This window comes from Pelodiscus sinensis, chromosome 5 (assembly GCF_049634645.1).
Source record: "Pelodiscus sinensis isolate JC-2024 chromosome 5, ASM4963464v1, whole genome shotgun sequence".
Taxonomy (NCBI): domain Eukaryota; kingdom Metazoa; phylum Chordata; order Testudines; family Trionychidae; genus Pelodiscus; species Pelodiscus sinensis.
In genome coordinates this window covers 120,993,940-121,016,351 of record NC_134715.1, presented here as the reverse complement: position 1 = coordinate 121,016,351, position 22,412 = coordinate 120,993,940, and the positions used below count along the sequence as shown (strand labels likewise).

Here is a 22,412-nt window from a genome sequence, read left to right as displayed (position 1 = left end):
CCAAGCCTCATGGAAAAAAGCGGCAGCCATGTTAATGCAAATACCGCGGGGGATATTGCCATGTTAATGCAAATCCCCCGCAGATTTGCCTATTCCAAAGTGCTACATTAGCATCCCTTTTCCGGAAGGGATGCCAGTGTAGACACAGCCTATATATAGAAGAGTAAGAACCATGAAGATAAAACAACCAGAGTTAAACAAAACAAAAACTTATAAAAAATGCATAGTTTTGCAAAGAAAAGAGTTAGCAAGTTTGATAAATCTGGTAGTAAAGAACAAAAGAATAAGAACAAGATAGACAGTATATGTTCTAACAAATGGATGCATATAAACCTTATATTCAATTCTGAATTATGTAATCTAGAACATACTTTTCACTGCATACCCTAATGACTGAAATAGCTGTGGCATGAATTAATAATAGGAGTCTATAAAGGTTGAATTGTTACTGACATCTGGCTATTACTACTATAAATGACAGATTAATGGACAAAAGCATGAGATCCCCAAAGTCTTTTTAGATATTTAATTACAAAGGAAGTAACTTCAATTACCAATAATCATATTAATTAGCACAGTTAAAAATCCCATAGAGCAGTAAATGATTTCACAGGAAATTTTGGCTATAACAATGACAAGTTAAGTAATAACTTACACTGCTGCTAGCACAGAATAAGTGATTTAATGATCTACATAGAAAGTTTTATTGTACTGAGATCAATATCTGACCCCTATTAGAGACTAAAAGCCATGCCTAAAACCAATTATAAGAACTATTGTTCAGAGTCTCCATTACCAAGATATTTTCTCTTAAATTGTCACTCAAAAACAATTAAATAGATAATGTAAAAAGTAATTCTTTCCTCCTCCCAAGAGCATTCCAACTATTGATATTTAACGTTATTTAAATCAACAGCAAATCTTTGGTACTTGACTTTTTTGGGTGAGGGAGAAGATAAGATATTCTCCATTAGACTCTCTTTCCACGTGGATCATTCCCTTAAAATAATTCAATGAACATGAGTATTAACTAACAATATTCTATTTCCTTTATAATAAATGTGATAGTTCAACAAAGAATGCCATGCAGATAAAATATTTCTTTCCAAGCCAGGTACTTCCAAAAGAGCATGTGCCTTCTAAAATGTAAATGCCACCTAATCTACATCACACATCCACATCCACATCGCGATGCTAATCAGGTAGAATCATAGAATACTAGGACTGGAAGGGACCTTGAGAGGTCGAGTTCAGTCCCCTGCCCTCACTGCAGGACCCAGTACCATCTAGACCATCCCTGATAAATGTCTATCTAACCTGTTCTTAAATATCTCCAGAGATGGAGATTCCACAACCTCCCTGGGCAATTTATTCCAGTGTTTAACCACCCTGACAGTTAGGAACTTTTTCCTAATGTCCAACCTAAACCTCCCTTGCTGCAGTTTAAGCCCATTGCTTCTTGTTCTCTCCTCAGAGGCCAAGATGAACAAGTTTTCTCCCTCCTCCTTATGACGCCCTTTTAAATACTGAAAACTGCTATCATGTGCCCCCTCAATCTTCTCTTTTCTAAACTAAACAAACACAATTCTTTCAGCCTTCCCTCATAGGTCATGTTCTCTAAACCTTTAATCATTCTTGTTGCTCTTCTCCAGACCCTCTCCAATTTCTCCACATCTTTCTTGAAATGCGGTGCCCAGAATTGGACACAATACTCCAACTGAGGCCTAACCAGGGCAGAGTAGAGCGGAAGAATGACTTCTTGTGTCTTGCTCACAACACACCTGTTAATGCATCCCAGAATCAGGTTTGCTTTTTTTGCAACAACAGTACACTGTTGACTCATATTAAGCTTGTGGTCCACTATAACCCCTAGATCCCTTTCTGCCATACTCCTTCCTAGACAGTCGCTTCCCATTCTGTATGTGTGAAACTGATTGTTCCTTCCTAAGTGGAAACTGATTGTTCCTTCCTAAGCATTTGTCTTTATTAAACTTCATCCTGTTTACCTCAGACCATTTCTCCAATTTGTCCAAATCGTTTTGAATTATGACCCTAATCCAAAGCAGTTGCAACCCCTCCCAGCTTGGTATCAACTGCAAACTTAATAAGCATGTTTTCTACGTCAATATCTAAATCATTGATGAAGATATTCAACAGAGCCGGTCCCAAAACAGACCCCTGCAGAACCCCACTTGTTTTACCTTTCCAGCAGGATTGAGAACCATTAATAACTACTCTCTAAGTACAGTTATCCAGCCAGTTATGCACCCACCTTATAGTAGCCCCATTTAAGTTGTATCTGCCTAGTTTATTGATAAAAAATATCATGCGAGACTGTATCAACTGCCTTACTAAAGTCTAGGTATACCACATCCACCACTTTTCCCTTATCCACAAGACTCATTATCCTATCAAAGAAGGCTATCAGATTGGTTCTTTACAAATCTATGCTGGCTGTTCCCTATCACCTTACCACCTTCCAAGTGTTTGCAGATGATTTCCTTAATTACTTGCTCCATTATCTTCCCAGGCACAGAAGTTAAACTAACTGGTCTGTAGTTTCCTGGGTTCTTCTTAGAAGACTATGTGATAAAAGTTAGTGGTTTAATCTCCTCCCGCCATTTCTCCCAAACAGTAACAGGAGTAATAATCTAGCACTTCCACTAAATCCATCTTTCTCCAAAATTTTTGCAAAATTAGTAATTATTACTTGAAAAGGCAGGGACCAGGGAATAAACCAAAATATCCTATCCCAACTACAGAGGCAATGAGGTGGGTCCCTGGAGTAGGTAATCTGTGCCACAAAAATCTGATTTCCATGTAAGAAATTACTCTAACTACACATTCACCAAATTTTGGGGGGAATAGCTCAGTGGCTTGCACATTAGCCTGCTAAACCCAGGGTTGTGAGTTCAATCCTTGCAGAGGCCATTTAGGGATTTGGGGCAAAAATTTGTCAGGGATGGTATTTGGTTCTGCTGTAAAGGCAGGGGACTAGACTCAATGACCTTGCAAGGTCCCTTCCAGTTCTAGGAAATAGGCAATCTCCATGCTTGGATGGGCTCTGTACAATGGTACTTCTTCAGTCATCAACAAACAAAACAATGAAATGGGTGAGGGGGAAATGGTTACTCACCTTCTCTTAATTGTTAGTCTTCAAAATTCATTGTATATGTTTATTATGCTATAAGCAGTGCTTTTTTGTGATGGTACATATCAGTACAGCTTACTGGCACTTTTTTTGGGAGCACTCGCGACACCTCACTTTCTCCTGGCACAGCTCCCTGCCGGCCCTGGGAGCACTTGCACCTAGGGCTGCCAGACGGTTTAACAAAAAATACCAAATCCTCCCTCTGCCTCCCGCAAAAAAAAAAAACACACACCAGGAAAAAATTCTTTTGGGAGGGAGGGGGGGGAGGAGAAGTTGGTCAAAAAACAACCCCAGTTTGCCCTTTTAAGTACAGAGCAGGCATTGCTCTATTAAGGTGGCCATTCTGAAGTCTGTTCTCCGAGGTCCCGGTACACTGCATTCTTTTACATTAAGCCCTGCCTGGGACACTCCAACCTCACCCTGCCCCAGCCAGCCCAACCTGCATGTATTCTGGAGGACGCCCGAGCCAGGAAAAACAGAAAATACCGGACATTTCACATGTCCGGTATTTTCTGAATTTTTTTACCGGATAAAAGGTCCAAATACCGGGCTGTCTGGTTCAATACTGGATACCTGGCAACCCTACTCGCGCCTTGTCGCTTTCCCCCGGCACAGCTTCCAGTCTGATTGACTCCTTCAGTGGGAACAGCAAGATGAAACTCAGTTGAGTATGTTTTCATATATTAATTAAGTCTTTAAAATCTAAGTAATAAATGGCATATACAAATGTCTTATTTTGATTTTTTTATTTCAACAATCTTTATTTGTTTATTTCAACATGATTATAAAAGTTTATCACAAATTCTATAGAAAAGGGTTTAGGGGACAGAAGAAGGGTGGGAGAGGCATTTTCCAAATTTACTTTCCTCAAGAAATAAGTACTGGCACTTTTTTTTTAAACAAAAAAAGCACTGGCTATAAGTATGTGTGCTACGTAACTGGTGTCAGAGAGCTTTCCCTAATGGCATCCCTTCACAGGGGTGGCCCCTGCCAATCTCCTTCTGCGTTAAAAAAAAAAAGATAGAAAAGGCAGAATCACCCCTTCTCTTCAATTCCTTTGCACAAGAACCAAGGGTAGACTTCAATGCATCTGAGAAGAAAGGTGAGTTGTACAGTGTACATATGCAACACACCTCACAGAGTAGTTACAAGAAGGTGAGTAATCAATTTTCTTCTCCAAGTGCTTGCATATATCCAATACACTGTAGGAGACACTCACTAACTGTTACCCAGAAGGTGGGGCCCAGAGGCTCACAGAAAGAGGGACTGTAGAGCTGCCTTCCCTATATTTGCATCCTCTCTTGATACAGTGGTCAGTATGTAATACCTACTGAATGTATGAATGGAAAATTATGTTGCTGCTCCATAAATGTCCATAACTGGGACACGTGCCACAAATGCTGCTGTTGTTCCATGTGCTCTGGTCACGTGTGCTGAAAGTTTGTCAGGAGCTGTATTTGGCAGTGTAATAAATTGCAGTGCAGATGGTGATTCATTTTGGGAGCCTCTGCACTGTGATCACACACATTCATAATGAACCACAAGCTAAATCTGAGTCAACAGCATGACACTGTTGCAAAAAAAGCAAGCATGATTCTGGGATGCATTAAGAGGAGTGTTGTGAGCAAGACACAAGAAGTCATTCTTCTGCTCTACTCTAATTGGGCCTCAGTTGGAGTACTGTGTCCAGTTTTCAGGTATCAAAAAAAGATGTTACAAGGAAGAGGGAGAAAAATTGTTCTCTATAAAATCATGGCTGATATGGAAAATGTGAATAAGAAAAAGTTATTTACTTATTCCCATAATATAAGAATGAGGGGTCACCAAATGAAATTAATAGGCAGCAGGTTTTAAGCAAACAAAAGGAAGTTTTTCTTCACTCACCACACAGTCAGCCCGTGGAACTCTTTGGCAGAGAATGCGGTGAAGGCTAGGACTTTGATGGGGTTCAAAAAGAGCTAGATAGATTCATGGAGTCTAGGTCCATCAATGGCTAATAGCCAGGATGGGTAGGAATGGTGTCCCTAGCCTGTGTTTCTCTGAGGGTGGGTGACAGAGGAGGGATCATGTGAGGATTACCTGTTGTGAACCTGATGCCCCAAAGGGAGGGATATGGCCACTGTCGGCAGACAGGATACTGGGCTAGATGAACCATTGGTCTGACCCAGTATGGCCATTCTTATGTTCTTCTGTTCTCCTTGACTTTTGATAATACAACAAAAAGCAATGGGATTAAATTGCAGCAAGGGAGGTTTAGGTTGGACATTAGGGAAAACTTACTAACTGTCAGGGTGGTTAAACACTGGAATAAATTGCCTAGGAAGGCTGTGGAAACTCCATCACTGGAGGTATTTGAGAGCAGGTTGGATAGACATCTATCAGGGATGATCTAGACTGTGCTTGGTCCTGCCGTGAGGGCAGGGGACTGGACTTGATGACCTCCTGAGATCCTTTCCAGTTCTAGTATCCTATGATTCTACATAAGAAACAAAGAGCTCAGAATCCACCCCAAAAAAGGCTTGCTTTTATTCATATAAAAAGCTAATGCTTGAGGAATGTCTAAGGTATGGATCCTCTGCTTGTGCAGATGCAGGTTTGGGAAGAAAAGTGATAGACAGACTGATTCAGGTGGAAATCAGAAACCATCTTTGAGAGGAATGTGGGGTGTGGTCCCCACTGAACCTTCTCCTTGTAGAAAATTGTGTACAGTGGAGCTGTGACTAATGCATTCAACTCCCTCACCCTCCTGGAGCAGTTGATGCCCAGTAAGAAGGCTACCTTTTTCTGACTAGTATAGAAATGAGCACAATGTTAGAGGCTCAAAAGATGGGGCCAGAAGAGCAGACAATCCTATAATGACAGTCAGAAATAATCTATCAAGACTTTTCTGAAGCCTGGTCATAACTGGGTAAGTGAAAACAGTCTTGCCATTTATGTGACGGTGAGACAGACCCCAGTTTTCCCGAAGACAGAGAGCAGTGGTGCAGGGAAGATACAGGCCCATTCTGCCCAAAGAGCAATTGTAATTTTCCCCTAAAACTCAGAAGACAGTGGCAAGGGTCACCCACATGAACTATCATCACAAACAGGGGTGGACCCACTGTGTGAGAAATGAGCTACTGTGTAGTGACAGAGCCATGAGGGGACCCACTTTGGGATATATTTAGGCCCCTATATTGCCCTTGTCCAGTCATGATTACTAGTACTACTTATTCCCAAACTTCAGGAAGATGTACATTGTATATTAATCTAATTAACAGACTGTGCCACTGTAAAGGACAGTGAAATACCCTAAATTATCCATATAGTTTAAAGGATCAAGAAACTGCTAATTAGACAAAAATGAATTTAGATAAATGCACATAAGGACTAATAATACCAGGAAATAGGATATATTATTGGATAAAGGAATAATGCAGTGAAAGATCTGCTATGACAGTTAAGCTTGTATTAAGATGTTCTGACAAGGGGTGGGAGCCACCACCTCCCATCCAAACAGCATAACTGGAAGACATAGACCAGAAACCTCTATATGGAAAGAAAGATAATAATATCCCTCCATACAGTAATTGGTAAAATTCAATTGGGAGAAAAGATGGAGGTACTGGCATACAACTAGAAATAACTATTCCCCTAATCCTAACATTGATCTGTTCACAAAATTCACAAGCACTTGAGTCGGATTTTCACACAAGGAACAGTATTAGGTATAGACTAAAAAATGAAACAATGATAAATTAGATGGCTGTCAACTACTGGCAACAAAGATAAAGGGCTGTAAGGTATGACATCTGGAGAGACATGAAGGGAGTTTAATATGTAAGTTCAGAGGAAAAATGATGAGGATAAAATAACCACATCCACATGCTTCAAACATAACACAGAAACTGAAAGGCATTATTTACAATGGTTAACACAGCAGCACTTTGTCAATGATGTCCAAAATGATGACTGATCATTTTGATCATCAATGTGACAACTTAAAGGAGCCTGATAATCAGAAAATGGATGTGCTCAGCACTTTCTGAAAATCAAGCCCCATTGACAGATCTTAAATTGGGTACCCAAATAAGGAGGCTCCAATAAAATCATTTGTCACTTCTGCAAAACCTTGGTCTTCAATCTAGAGAGAAGAAATTAGGTTAGTACATCAAGGGAATAATTTTATTAGTAAAGTCACATGAACAATATACTGGTTTGCTAAAGGAAATAAAGCAACATCATTAGGGGACACAAAAGTAGACTGGATAGACATATATCACGGTTTAGTACAGAATATTGCAACTCTAACGAAGGATGATGTACCAGATGATCCAAGAGGCCATTTCTAACCCTATTACCAGCGTTTTTTAAATCAGAACTGATAATTCCTCCAGATCTGTAAATAAAGGACATGTTCTGTACACTGTCATCCTTCAGCTTACTCAGGAGGAAGGCTGGCCAGCTGCATTCTTGAGATTATCCTTCTCCCAAAATCTGTGGGACCCCACATCTGCATCTGGAGAGGAATCAGGGTAGAGCCGCAGGGATGAGCATCATTCTCTTGGAAACTTGTGAGGAACAGGCAGAAATGGTAATTGAGTCCCAAGCTGTATTTACTTTGTGCAAAGTCACTCTTTGCAGAAAACCACTTTCCTACTTTAAAAGAAAAGTCTGGAGGCAGCCATTTGACAGACAGGAGAGCAGTGGCACAAAAGTTAGCAAAATCTCACTGCCCTGAATTATGACAAAAAAACACGAGAGAGAAAACTGATCAGTCTTCTCCCTTTAGGTCCCTTCCCACATATTTTCTGTGAATAGTACTAAGAATGAATATGCCACATAACAGTTCTTGGAAAATCATGAGTGCCATTTAAATAGTTCAATAGAGTGTTGAATAGAAAATCAGTTACAACTTCCTAGAAACAACAGGGTACATCACTGAAAACAAGTAGGAAGAAAAAATGTATTACAAATAAATGATAGATATGTCTAAATCTAAAAAAAAAATCTTAATATACATTTTAAAACTCTGAGTATTTTTTAAATACCTAAACATAAAACCTAAACACCATTTTCAAAAGCTAATTGGGCACCTGAGCTTCAATCTCACAGAAAGTCAATTAAACTTAGGCACTTTTGAAAATGTTATCCTCTATTTATAATTTATATTATTTAAATGAAGAAACATGACTTGAATCTGACATTATTAAACCATTTGCTTTATGCAAGCACATATACTATTGTTCCAGCATACTCTCAACACTGACCAAACTGTCACCAACCAAAAAGCAAAAAGTGTTAATTAGGCTGTTCCAGAATCTGTACTGAAGTAGCACCATCTAGTTTCATGTTTCCTTTCTGTGAGCCAGTTTTTTTTCCAAACTATTCTTTTAATGAGCTTTCTTGTATAAAAATTGAGATTTTGGCTTAAAGAAATGCTGTCAAGAACAATTTTTAAGCTTTTTACTCAAGTATGCAAATTCAAACTAAGACTTAAATTTATGAATGCATATTGTCAAGTTAGGGAAATGTGTCAACATATTATGCAATACATCATATCAGACTAAAAAGACAAAAATGAATGAAGAATTAAATGGAGAAAATGTTCCTCCATTTCTATTGGATAATAAAAAGTAAAATTAAAACAAAGGCACAATTATGGAGTTTGAGATAAGCAAGAGCCTTACTTCAGTAGTGTTTAAATTTTTCCTATTCCCCCCCATCTCCAACCCTTAACAATACAGTACAGGCAGTCCCCGGGTTACGTACAAGATAGGGACTGTAGGTTTGTTCTTAAGTTGAATCTGTATGGAAGTCGGAACTGGCATCAGCCGCTGCTGAAACTGATCAGTTTCAACCGCGGCTGAATCTGGACGCCAGTTCTGATTTACATACAGATTCAACTTAAGAAACCCAGGCGTCCCCAAGTCAGCTGCTGCTGAAACTGATCAGCGGCTGATTCCAGGAAGCCTGGGGCAGAGCAACTCTGCCTCGGGCTTCCTGTAGTCAGCCGCTGGTCAGTTTCAGCAGGCTGACCTGGGGACGCCTGGGGCAGAGCAGCTGGGGTGCTGCTGGGTTGCTCCAGTAGCGCGGCTCCTCGGCGCTACTGGAGCAACCCAGCAGCACCCCAGCAGCCTGCCCCAGGCGTCCTGACTCAGCCGCTGCTGAAACTGACCAGCAGCAGCTGAATCAGGACGCCTGGGGCAGAGCAGCTGGGGTGCTGCCGGGTTGGTCCGGAGAGGCGCTGTGGGACCAACCCGGCAGCCCCCAGCTGCTCTACCCCAGGGGTAGGCAAAAAAAGCCTGGTCTGCTGGGGGGGGGGCACTAGCTGCACCCCCTCCCCCAGCAGACCACGGAGACGGGGGTGGCGGGACTGCCCAAGTCCTCCACGGCTTTGCTCCGTCTCCCTGGTCTGCCGACCAGGGAGACGGGGAGCAAAGCCGCGGAGCACGCCCGCAGCTGAACAGCCCAAGCGCTGCGGGCGTGCTCCGAGGCTTTGCTCCCCATCTCCCTGGTCTGCTGGTTGGAAGACGGGGAGCAAAGCCGCGGAGCACGCCCGCAGGGGGACAGCTCAAGCGCGCCCGGGCTGTCCCGCTGCGGGCGTGCTCCAAGGCTTTGCTCCCCGTCTCCCTGCAGACCAGGGAGACGGGGAACAGCTTTTCTCGCCCCGGAGGACGGGGGCGGTGGACCGTGGCGCATTTGGGCATCCCGCCGCTCCCGTCCTCTGGGGCGAGAAAAGCCCCGTTCGTAACTGCGGATCCGAGTAAGGGGATTGTCATAGGGAGAAGTGGGAGAGGGGAAGAAACTGGCTGGCAGGGAGCAGGACTGTCCTGGGCACACACAGATTTATATGTCCGGTATTTTCTCAATTTGTTTCCCAGACAGAAAGCTCAAATACCTGACTGCCTGTTTCAAAACCGCACACCTGGCAACCCTAGATGGTACAGCAGAGGAGCCTGGGCTGAAGTCAGAGCAGCTGGGGGCAGAGTAGGACTGGGTGGCACTGCCTCCTCACCCCTCTTAGGGAGGTGGCTTGTGGGGCGCACCCCCAGTTTGTCCACTGGTGAATTAAATGAATTTTTCAAAATGGGCACAGTAGGAAAAGCATCCACATAGACTATAATTGCAGGAAAGCTGAGACCCCTTATAATATCAGAGGTAAGCCATGCGATTAATCTAGAGAGAGTCTCCTCTATCTCACCGGTCTCTCTGCTTCCTCCCCTGGTGATGGGGGATAAATCAGCCCCATTCCAGACAGTGTTCATTTTCCCCACTTGGGGTTTATTTCTCAATATTTTCCAGGCAGGCCACAGGGTGGGCCCAAGGAGTACTCCTCCGCCAAAAAAAAGAAACAAATTCACAACATGAAATCAATAAATAATACCACAAATCCCCTCCTTTGTGGGGGGACAAGGGTGGCCTTGTTATTAGCTTGAGTGCGGCAGTCCTTTCCCTGAACAGGCAGCCAGTTTTGGTACTGTCCTCTGTTGGGCTCCCTCCCTGGAGAAGGCTTTCCCCCTGTTTCCACTAGATCTGCAGCAGCTTGTCTCTCTTCCTCCTCTTGTCACCAGAGGAAGGATTTTTCGAGATTTCAGGCAGCCTGTTTTTGGACTCATATCTCATTAAGTGACAAGAGGTAACCCCTTTTCAGCTTATAGGGGAAAAGGGCATTTAATCAAGCTCTAATTGAAATGTTCTGATTGATTATGTTAACACTAAATACCATGAACTTGGTAAAGTAATATTAAGGGTAACTTCCACATTTAGAAGAAGTTAGCAATAATGTTTATGACTGAAAATGAGGGTTAACAATGAAAATATAGTTACAGGACCTTAAAGAGAGACTGATGCCTCACTGAAAATGTCTATTGGAAAAGATCCTGTATATTTATAATTTCAGGTGAATGAGAGGACAGCTTTAAAAAATAACACTTGCATGAAAGAAAGCCCTGTATTTATTCTATACATGTCATTCCTGTTGTTTATTCCAAATCTGAAATTACAATGCACAGTTTGTGACTTCAAAATAACCTCTGCAGCAACTAATTGTAAAGTTACCCACACAACATTCTGGCATCAAATTTAGCAAAAGAATTATGATCAGATGAACCCGTAAACAGCAGAAAAGATATTTAAATATTCATAGTACATAGAATATATTTGATATCTATATCACCATTGCCTAAGTTACAATAAAACACATATTCATTTTAAGAAATTTAAGTAAATGACTCCTATACAACTGGAGAATGGACCCCTTACATGTATCTATGTAATATTTTGGTTTTGATACTCACAAAATATATATAGTAGATAATATGGCAGCTTTTGTGAATTTAATATCTTTATAGGTAAAAGACCACAAACATAACACATTTTTAATTTAAGTTACTTTCTATACGTAATTTGCTTGGTTTGTAAAAGAATGATTGATTGCATATTCAAATAAGCACATCATATCTATTTAGTTGAATGTGCAATGTGACATTCAAATTTACAGAATGAAAGTCACTTGCCCACATTTCAGTCTGTACATAGCAAGTGATATTTTGAAAAATTATTTTTAAATAATCTAAATGAAAAAGAGTATCAGAATATCCCTTTGCTGGGGCAAAGTGGGGGACAATTACTGACCTCTCTGTAGCTGTTGTTCTTTGAGATGTGTTGCATATGTCTATTCCATTGTAAGTGTGTGTGTGTGCGCGTGCGCGCACCTTGTGCACAAAGAATTTGTTTCCTCAGTGATGCTCATTAGGGCAGCGGATTTGAGTGCTTCACTAACTGGAAGTGCTACCCTGTATGTGCAGCAGATGGGATGATGTCTCCAAGGAAGGCAAACTTCTAACTAAGGATGAGATGCAGTTCTTCCTAAAGATGAAGCACTTGGAAGCAGACATGAAGCAGTTAGAAGTTAAACTGGAGAAAGCTAGAATCACCAGCTAATCACCCATCTCCAACTAATGCTCCCCAATCCAAGAAATACCCAGTGTACAAAGTAGGAGATGATGCAGATGCCTTTTTAGTGAATTTTGGAAGGGCCTGTCTTGGGTACAACATCCCCAAAGTCCAGTACATGATGGCGCTGGGACCATAATTGGCAGCAAGTTTAAAACAAACAAAAGGAAGTTTTTTTTCCACTCAGTGCACAGTCAACCTGTGGAACTCCTTGACAAATGATGTGATGAAGGCTAGAACTTGAACAGGGTTCAAAAAAGAGCTAGATAGATTCATGGAGGTTAGGTCCATCAATAGCTATTAACCAGGATAGGTAGCAATGGTATACCTACCCTCTGTTTCTCTGGAGGTGGGTGACAGGAGAGGGATCACATGAGGATTACCTGTTGTGATCCCGTCCTCTGGAGTATCAGGTTTTGGCAGACAGGATACCTTTGGTCTGACCCAGTATGATCGTTCTTATGTTCATAATTCAGTGGATCCTTAGCAGAAGTGGCACTGAACAACCTGGGGAACATATGATGCCCCATGAGCTAGCTGCAGGCTGCTGAATGCTCATGAGCTGGCAGTCCCACTCCTCTGGCAGTCTTGGGCTGTTGGGCAGCCCAGGCTGCCAGTCCTAGAGCTGCTATAGGACACCAGCCCTGGCTGGGACTGCTGCAGTTGCCCATCAGTGCTGCTGTAGGCTCCCAGCCCGAGCTGGGGCTGTCAGACACCAGCCTGCTACCACTGGACTCCCAACCCCAGGACTCTCTGGTCCAGGAACACCGATGGCCCTGCTGGACCATGGATGCTGCCAGACCAGTAAGTCCTGATTTAGGGAGGTCCAACCTATAGTGCAAAATCAGACTCCTGAAAGGGAGACTGTGCCGGACCCCCACGGGTCCGCACTAGAGCCGGGGCCGGCGGCGCCCCCTTCAGGTTGCCGGGCGGGCCGGCAGGCAGCTCCGGGAGCAGGGGAGAGTGGACCCGAGGGGGAACCCCGCCGGAGGAGGGGCGGCTAGCCCCGCGGCGGGGAAGGAGGGGCCGGGAGCGGCCGCAGCCGAGGTGCGGGGAGCCTGAATGGCGCGCTGCTTGAGTGGAGCAGCGCAGGTCCGGTGTCGGGACGGCACGCCCCGGCCGTGACGTCAGGGAGCGCCAGGACGCCCGGGGGGCGGAACTGACGCCCCCGGCGTCCTCGCCCAGGCCGCTTGAAAAGCGGCCGGGCGGAGCAAGCAGAGGCGGCACTCAGAGGAGCTGCCGCCGCCGCCCCAGCTGCCAGGGGGAGTCCCCCCTCGCGTTGGAGAAGGAGAAGGAGCGAACCCAAACCCCCACAACGGCCGCAGGACGAGACCAACGCCTTGGGCGGGGTAAGTGACTGTGGGACCCCCCCCAACGAGGCGGAGGGTAGTGGGGAGTGGAAGGAGCCCGGGGCGGGGGCCTTCTGGCGCCCGTGGACAGGTGCGTTACGGGGATAGACCCCACCTGTTGTGGGAGGAACGTCTCCATCGTTCCCCCCCCCCCACTTAGGGCCCCGGGCTGGGACCCGGTGGAGAGGGCGGGCCCGGGTCCCCCACGTCCCCCTCCCTACCACGAAACCCCAACCCACGTACCCCCGCAGGGGGTGGATAACCAAAGGGGCGAAGGCCCTTTCCCTTCGCTTGCCCCGACGAGGACCTGGCCTAAGGACAGGTCACTGGGGGCAGCACCATCTCCTCGCCGCGGCACCCGGGCAGACTGGTACCCCGGGATTGCCCTAGAGGAATCGGAATCACGAGTCCGCTGATCCCCGGTCCGGACTCGCGGCTGGGTGATCGCACTCGAACTGCTAGGCGGCGGGTCCGCTGAACCCCCTTGCCCCATCCGGGAGGGGGCGTTCGCACCCACACAGGCCGTCACAGAGACGACAGTCTCAAAATGCTGAAAACCACTGCCCTAACTCATTTGGAGAAAAGGATGTGGATGCTATACAGTTCCACTGTGCAAGCAAAGTATTAGAAAGGAAATGAGTGTGGGTTAGAACCGCACATTCTTCATGTACTCAGTTATGGGAAACAAGAGTAAAGCCTGGGCACATACATAACCCCAACAGACACTGTCGCTCAGAAGCACCTCATCTTGTGCAGCACTTGAAGAAAAACACATTAAATACCTGCACTCTTTTTCACAATGCATGACATCCCTATGACAGATAGCAATTGCTTATTTGGAAAAACTATATTAGGAAAGTGTTTGTATACATATATTTGTTGCTTTTAGTGTGATAAGTGTTTTGACCTTCTTGAAATAGTTAATCATACTATTTTGTCCCTTTTTCCTCTTCTTCCTATTTATCTTAGAACATAAGAACATCAGAATGGCCATACTGGGTCAGACCAAAGGTCCATCTAGCCCAGTAGCCTGTCTGCCGACAGTGGCCAGCACTAGGTGCCCCAGAGGGGGTGGACCCAAGACAATGATCAAGCCATTTGTCTCCTACCATCCTTCTCCAGCCTCTGACCAACAGAGGCCACGGACACCATTTCTATCCCCTGGCTAATAGCCTTTTATAGACCCAACCTGCATGAAATTATCTAGCTTATTTTAAACTCTGTTATAGTCCTAGCCCTCACAGCCTCCTCTAGCAAGGAGTTCCACAGGTTGACTACGCACTGTGTGAAGAAGAACTTTCTTTTATTAGTTTTAAACCTGCTTCCCATTAGCTTCATTTGGTGTCCTCTAGTTCTTCTATTATGGGAACTAATAAATAACTTTTCTTTATTCACCATCTCCACACCACTCATGATTTTATAGACCTCTATCATATCCCCCCTAAGTCTCCTCTTTTCTAAACTGAAAAGCCCCAGTCGCTTTAACCTCTCCTCATATGGGACCCATTTCAAACCCCTAATCATTTTAGTTGCCCTTTTCTGAACCCTTTCTAAGGCCAAAATATCTTTTTTGAGGAGACCACATCTGTACACAGTATTCAAGATGTGAGCATACCATAGTTTTATACAGGGGCAGTAGGATATTCTGGGTCTTATTTTCTATCCCTTTTTTAATAATTCCTAACATCCTATTTGCCTTTTTGACCACCGCTGTACACTGTATGGAAGTTTTCAGAGAACTATCCACGATAACGCCAAGATCTCTTTCCTGATTTGTCGTAGCCAAATTAGCCCCCATCATACTGTATGTATAGTTGGGGTTATTTTTTCCAACATGCATTGCTTTACACTTATCCACATTAAATTTCATTTGCCATTTTGTTGCCCAATCACTCAGTTTGGTGAGATCTTTTTGGAGTTCTTCACAGTCTGCTTCTGTCTTGACTATCTTAAACAGTTTAGTATCATCCGCAAACTTTACCACCTCACTGCTTACCCCTTTCTCCAGATCATTTATGAATAAGTTGAACAGGATTGGTCCCAGGACTGACCTTTGGGGGACACCACTAGTTACCCCTCTCCATTCTGAAAATTTACCATTTATTTCTACCCTTTGTTTCCTGTCTTTTAACCAGTTCTCAATCCATGAAAGGACCTTCCCTCTTATCCCATGACAATATAATTTACACAAGAGCCTTTGGTAAGGGACCTGGTCAAAGACTTTCTGAAAATCTAAGTATAGTATATCTACTGGATCCCCCTTTTCTGCATGTTTAACCCCTTCAAAGAACTCTAATAGATTAGTAAGACATGATTTCCCTTTACAGAAACCATGTTGACTTTTGTTCTTCTTATGTTCGTCTATGTGCCTGACAATTTTATTCTTTACTATGGTTTCGACTAATTTGCCCGGTACTGAAGTTAGACTGTATTTGCCAGGATCGCCTCTAGAGCCCTTTTTAAATATTGGCGTCATATTGGCTATCTTCCAGTCATTAGGTATGGAAGCCGACTTAAAGGATAGGTTACAAACTACAGATAATAGTTCAGCAATTTCTCATTTGAGTTCTTTTAGAACTTTTGGATGAATGCCATCTGGTCCCGGTGATTTGTTAACATTAAGTTTTTGTATTTGTTCCAAAACCTCCTCTAATGACACTTCAGTCCAGGACAGCTCCTTAGATTCATCACCCACAAAGGACGGTGCAGATTTGACAATCTCCCTAATGTCCTCAGCTGTGAAGACTGAAGCAAAGAAATCATTTAGTTTCTCCGCAATAGCTTTATCGTCCTTGATTGCTCCTTTTGTATCTAGATCATCTAGAGGACTCACTGTTTTTTAAGCAGGCTTCCTGCTTCTAATGTACTTAAAAATATTTTGTTATTTCTTTTTGAGTTTTTGGCTAGCTGTTCCTCAAAATCTTTTTTTGCTTTTCTTATTACATTTTTATACTTGATTTGACAGTGTTTATCTTCTTTTTTTCTATGCTCAAAAAAAAAGAAACCAGCAAGATATTACCATCCAGTTCAGTGGAAACAACCAGATACTGCTTTAATAATCACAGTTTCAGGATCTCGGCTCTAAATCAAAAGTTTTCTAAAAACTTTTTCTGTGAAATGTCAGCAGTTCTTAAACTATAGTTGGCCCTTATTTACATAGCTGAAGCCAGTAGGTAACTGTTAAAAAGATGTAGCTGAGAACAGAATCTAACTAGATGATACTAGCAGGAACTGCCATAATAAAGCTACTGGAAACAGTCTCCAGTATTTCTAGGTTCCCCATCACCACAGTTTCAAAGTATCAACTATACTGGTGGTTCAGAACCACATTGACAGCAATAATCTTTGGCACAGTAAAGAAACTTCCACTCCCAAAATGTGCAAAATATGAGCAAATCCTGGATTGCATGAGGCCTAAGAACTTTACAGACAAATAGATAGCCATAAAATGTAATTTTAAAGGCAAATCATCACCATGCAGATGTGTTTCCAGTAGGGTCCCACAAAAATGGTTCTTGGACCCACACTATTTAACATTTTTATCACTGAGCTGAAGAAAACATTAAATCATTAATGATAAAGTTTGCAAGTACCACAAATACGGGGGTGTGGTAACTAATAAATATCTCATGCATTCTGGATTGCTTGGTAAATTGGCATAAGCAAACAACATATTTTTCAGTATGTCCAAATGTAAGGCCATACTTCTAGGAACAAAGAAAGTAGGCCATACTTACAAGATGGAAGGGAATAACTGGGGAATTAGTGACATTGAACAGCTGTGGAGGTCATAATGACTAATCAGCTGAACATGAGCTCCCAGTGTGGTACTGTGGCCAAACGTGCTAATATGGAACTCAAATGCATAAACAAGAGACTATCATGCAATAGTGAAAAGGTGTATATATGTAGCACTGGTGCAACCACTACTGAGATATTGTGTCACGTTCTGGTTTTCACAACCCAAAAAAGGATGTGATTACCTTGGGGAAGATTCAGACATGAACCACAAGAATGACTAGCAGGTTTGAAAAACATACCTTAAAATAAGACTCAAGAAGCTCCACCTATATAGCTTAAATAGAAGATTAATGGGTGATTAGCAAGTACAGTCTGAAAGAACCTCCATGTGGAACTTCAATTTGATAGTAGAAGATGTCACAGCCTTACTAGAGCCCCTTTCCCTCCTCCCCCACCTGGATATTAATCAGGCAACAGTGATTTGAGTTCCCTCCACTTTGTCCAAAATGTTCTAAATTTTACATCATCTGGATAGTTCGCCCCACTGTCTCTTTCCTTGGCCTTTCTAGTGCACTTCCTGGGCATAGGCTGTCTGTTTTCCTTCATGGAAATGGAATCTGGTGGCCCACCTGCCCTAGGCACTGGGTCCTCCAAAATACACACTCACAAATAACTTATGCACATCCCCTTGGGAGCTTCAACCTTGTAGGCATTGTGGATTTACAGTTAACCTCTTCAGGGACATGTAATTGTGAAAGGAAACAGACACACAGGCTTTGCAAAGGGCTCCAATAGCCAATCACTCTTTACTTTAGCTAGCCTACAAATACACTCATCTAAACAATTTCCTATAGTTACATTAAAGCAGTTTTATTAAGGAAATGTATATAATGGTTTTAGTTCCATGTCTCTCAGTTGCATATGTGAGCATGGATTACATATGCATTTGGCATGACGGTTGCAGAAGGTTATTAAATAATTAAGATCACTATTAGATGAAGATCAGCTAATCAGCTTCATTATTGCCAAACAATACTGCTTTACATGGAATGAGAAATTTTAAAACTAAAATGAGGACTTACATTTTAAACTTAAATGTTTAATTTTCTAGAACTGAGACAACAATTCATCCTTGTTACAGTACCTTCATTGTACATTTTCCAAAAAGGAATAATCTGACACACATTTAATTTTCTCTCTTCACACATTAAAGGATTTCATTTAAACTAACTAAATATTATATGAGTTCTTTGTGTAGGGAAGCTTCCTAAGGGGTTATGGGGAACAGGAAATACAACCTCAGTGCTTAATCCATGAGCCCCAATAATTACACATGTATGAGAGTATTTTCCAAAAGTCAATAAAATAATGGACACCTGTACCCTGGTCTGTCAGAAGTGGTGTTTTTTTTAATTCTGAGTATTATATATTCAGCAGTTGGTAAATACATTACACTATACAGACAGTCCCCAGGTTACGTACAAGATAGGGACTGTAGGTTTGTTCTTAAGTTGAATTTGTACGTAAATCGGAACTGGCGTCCAGATTCAGCTGCTGCTGAAATTGACCAGCGGCTGACTACAGGAAGCCCGAGGCAGAGTTTCTCTGCCCCGGGTTTCCTGGAATCAGCTGCTGATCAGTTTCAACAGCAGCTAAATCTGGACGCCTGGGACAGAGCAGCTGGGGCGCTGCCAGGTAGGTCCCCGCAGCACCGCACCTCGGCGCTGCAGGGATCAACCCGGCAGCACCCCAGCTGCTCTACCCCAGGTGTCCCCAAGTCAGCTGCTGCTGAAACTGATCAGCGGCTGATTCCAGGAAGCTCGGGGCAGAGCAACTCTGCCTCGGGCTTCCTGTAGTCAGCCGCTGGTCAGTTTCAGCAGCGGCTAACTTGGGGATGCCTGGGGCAGAGCAGCTGGTGTGCTGCCGGGTTGGTCCAGTAGCACCGAGGAGCAGCGCTGCGGGAACAACCGGCAGCGCCCCAGCTGCTCTACCACAGGCGTCCCCGAGAAAAGCCTAATCTGCTGGTGGGGGGGGGGGGGCGCACTAGCTGTGCCCCCCCCCAGCAGACCACGGAGACGCGGGCGGCGGGACCGAGACGCGCCGCGGTCCCACCACCCGGGTCCTCCGCGTCTCCCTGGTCTGCTGGGGGCCCCCAGCATACCAGGGAGACGCGGAGCAAAGCCTGGGTCCTCCGCGGCTTTGCTCCGCGTCTCCTTGGTCTGCTGGGGCCCCCCAGCAGACCAGGGAGACGCGGAGCAGCTTTTCTCACCCCAGAGGACGCTGTCCCGCCGCCTGCGTCCTCCGGGGCAAGAAAAGCCCCGTTCGTAAGTATGGATCCGACATAAGTCGGATCTGCGTAACCCGGGGACTGCCTGTATATACACACATACCATACAAAACAATTTGTAACCTTTTCTCAAAGGGTCATTATACTCATCCTACCACTTCACTTCAGAAATTACAAGCTATCTGTCTATATCCCTGCAAAAGGAGTGTTATTTCTTAATTAATAGTATGATTAGACAGAAATGATGCTAATGCATTTATACCACTTGCCTTACTGAAAATCCAATCTTTTAAGCCTCAGTAATAAGGCTAGTTCTATGTCAGCATATAGGTTCCATAATAAAATATAAAATTCAAAACTAAATAACATTGTTAATACAAATGTAAGAAAAAATTAGTTGAAAGATAAATTTTCATCCAGAAGATCTTAATTAAGCTGGAAAAATTTCAAGACTACCGTTAGAAAAGAAAAGTTTGGTGCAAAAGGAAGAAAATAATTAAACAAAGAAAATGGGGGGAAAAAATAAAGTGGGAGGATAGTGCAATGGAAGATCAGGCTCAGTAAAAAGTAACTAAATGGATCTCAGGGTAAAGTATGTTTGGTACTCACCAATGATCAAGGATGAAAGGAGTGATTTCGAGAGAAGAGTGGCGTGGTAACTTTATGTGGTTTAGATGAAGCAGATCAACTTTCAATAAATGCTATAAAAGAAAAGAGAGTAATATGATACTCCAAATGTTTAAAAAACAAATAACTACATGCAAGAAAATACCATAAAACACGCAAAAGCAAAACTTGATACTAGCTACCATGAAGTATATCATTTAATATGATTACCAACGGGTTTATATAATTAACACTATCAAAAGTATCCAACTAACAAAATAAATACAAGAGAGCAATAAAACCAAATTAAATCTAAAACTGAGTATTAAAGAGGAGTCTTCAAATGTATTTTAAAGTTATCACAAAAACATTACAGGTAATGCTAAATAAAAAGTTGCATCAAGCTCGCTAAAGGCCCACTCTTGTCATTTTTATTCAGGCAAAATACACAGGGACAGCATACTGACTAGAGATTCAGGTCATAATGTACATAGGTGCTGTTCTTAGAAAGTGCAAGTGGAAAGAAAAAGCCCAATGAAGGATGTAAAATATTAGAAAGATTACAGATCTGAACCAAATCCTGCCCCAAAAAAACACTATACTGAAAAGGTGAAAACCCAAATGCAAGTTGGAGATCTGGTTAATATGTTTTCTTTACACCTTAAACTGAGGAAATGTTCATCCGCTATTCACATCTAAAGCAACCTCCAAATATTGTATGTCACACATGCAACGCCACAACATTTGTCTTTAAGATACTATCAAATATAGGAATAATACCTTAAAGTACAGAAAAAAAGTAGGAGAATCACCACCAAGTTATAAGGCAAATCCTACTAGATAAAGTTTGTTGTAGATTGAGAGGACAACAGAGAGATTGATCTCATTTGGCAACCAATGCTTTCAGCACCTAAATATATTTAACCCATTCTTGAAATTTAAAATCAATTAACACTGGTGATACCTGTGGCTTTGAGAACCAAAGCTAGTAAAAGCATAACTCATCTCAAAACCAAAGCAACATGCAAAAAACCATCAGTCATTAAGTAAGTATCAGTTCTTAGAGCACATACTTAAAGTTAAATCATTATAAATTACGTAAAAGTTCTTTTACATTTTAATATGAAAACAATATATAAAATTAGAGAAAACATGGCACACATTTCACATACAATAGACTCAACGGTTCTACCAACTTAGACTTTAAACCAGGGGTGGGCAATAATTTTTGGTGGGGGGCCATTTCAAAAATTTTTGAACTGGCCCAGGGCTGCCCCAGAAGGGGCGGGGCCTAAAATGGAAAGGGCGAGACCAGGATGCTTCCAGGCTTCCCCACCCACAGACCATGATTGGCCTGGGGATGGAGGAGCCCCTTTGCCCCTCCCTTCCCACTAAGCATCCATGCCCCTGGCAGGGCAGGAGTATGCTTTGCACACTCCCCCGCCTCCAGGCCACTAAGAGCTTGGGGCCAGGGGAGCACACAAAGCTTCCTCTGCCCTGCCCCCACCCTGCGAGGAGCGCGCAGCACTTAAAAAAGTACCGTGTGCTCCTAGCGGGGCGGACGAAACTTCATGCACTCCCCCACCCCAAAGCGAAGCTTCTTCCCACCCTGTGAGAAGTTCGCGGCACTTTGAAGTGCTGTGCGCTCCTCGCAGGGTGGCGGTAGGGTGGAGGAAGCTTTGCACGCTCCTCCCACTCCCAGGTCAATCAGGACCTGGGGGCAGAGGAGCATGTGAAGTTTCCTCCTGCCCTGCCAGGAGTGCTCAGCATTTCAAAGTGCTACGTGCTCCTGGCAGAACGGAGGAAACTATGCGCTTCCCCAGTCCCCAGGTCCTAATTGGCCTGGAGCAGGGGAAGCGGCAGGGCCTACACAGGCCAGATCAACTCGCTTGGTGGGCCGGATCCGGCCCATGGAGGCCCTTTTGCCTACCCCTGCTTTAAACCCTGCAGGACTGAAATCACTCTACTTTCTATATTTGCAAATCACCCAACATAATGTAATCAGTGACCGACCAACCACTGACTCTCATTTCCTTTTTAATCTTTTGACTTCTTCCCTGGTGTCTGTTGGCTGCAGACTTGTGATAACAAAACCCACCAAGGAGAGAAAACATCTTTCTCTGGGCATGTCTAGACTGCATCCCTCTGTCAGCAGAGGAATGCAGATTAGGCAGGTCGACACTGCAAATGAGGCAGGGATTTCACTATCCAGCGCCTAATTTACATAAAAATGGCCGCCGTGTTTTGCCAACTCAGCACTTTGTCGGCAAAAAGCAGTAGTCTAAAGGGGGATCTGTCGAGAAAGAAAGCCTTGCAGGAGGCATAAGGCATCTGTCAAAAA

The 22,412-nt window shown here is 43.4% G+C and overlaps 1 protein-coding gene across 5 annotated transcripts in view; it reads right to left on the bottom strand.

Annotated features, from left to right (window-relative positions):
• CTBP1 (C-terminal binding protein 1) overlaps positions 1–22,412 on the bottom strand; it is a 378,668-nt gene that overhangs the window by 300,474 nt on the left and 55,782 nt on the right. For all 5 annotated transcript variants that reach the window (XR_012904426.1, XM_075930923.1, XM_075930921.1 and 2 more), the window contains exon 2: positions 20,075–20,166. The gene's annotated coding sequence lies outside the window, so the exon portion shown is untranslated. The remainder of the gene's footprint in view (positions 1–20,074; positions 20,167–22,412) is intronic.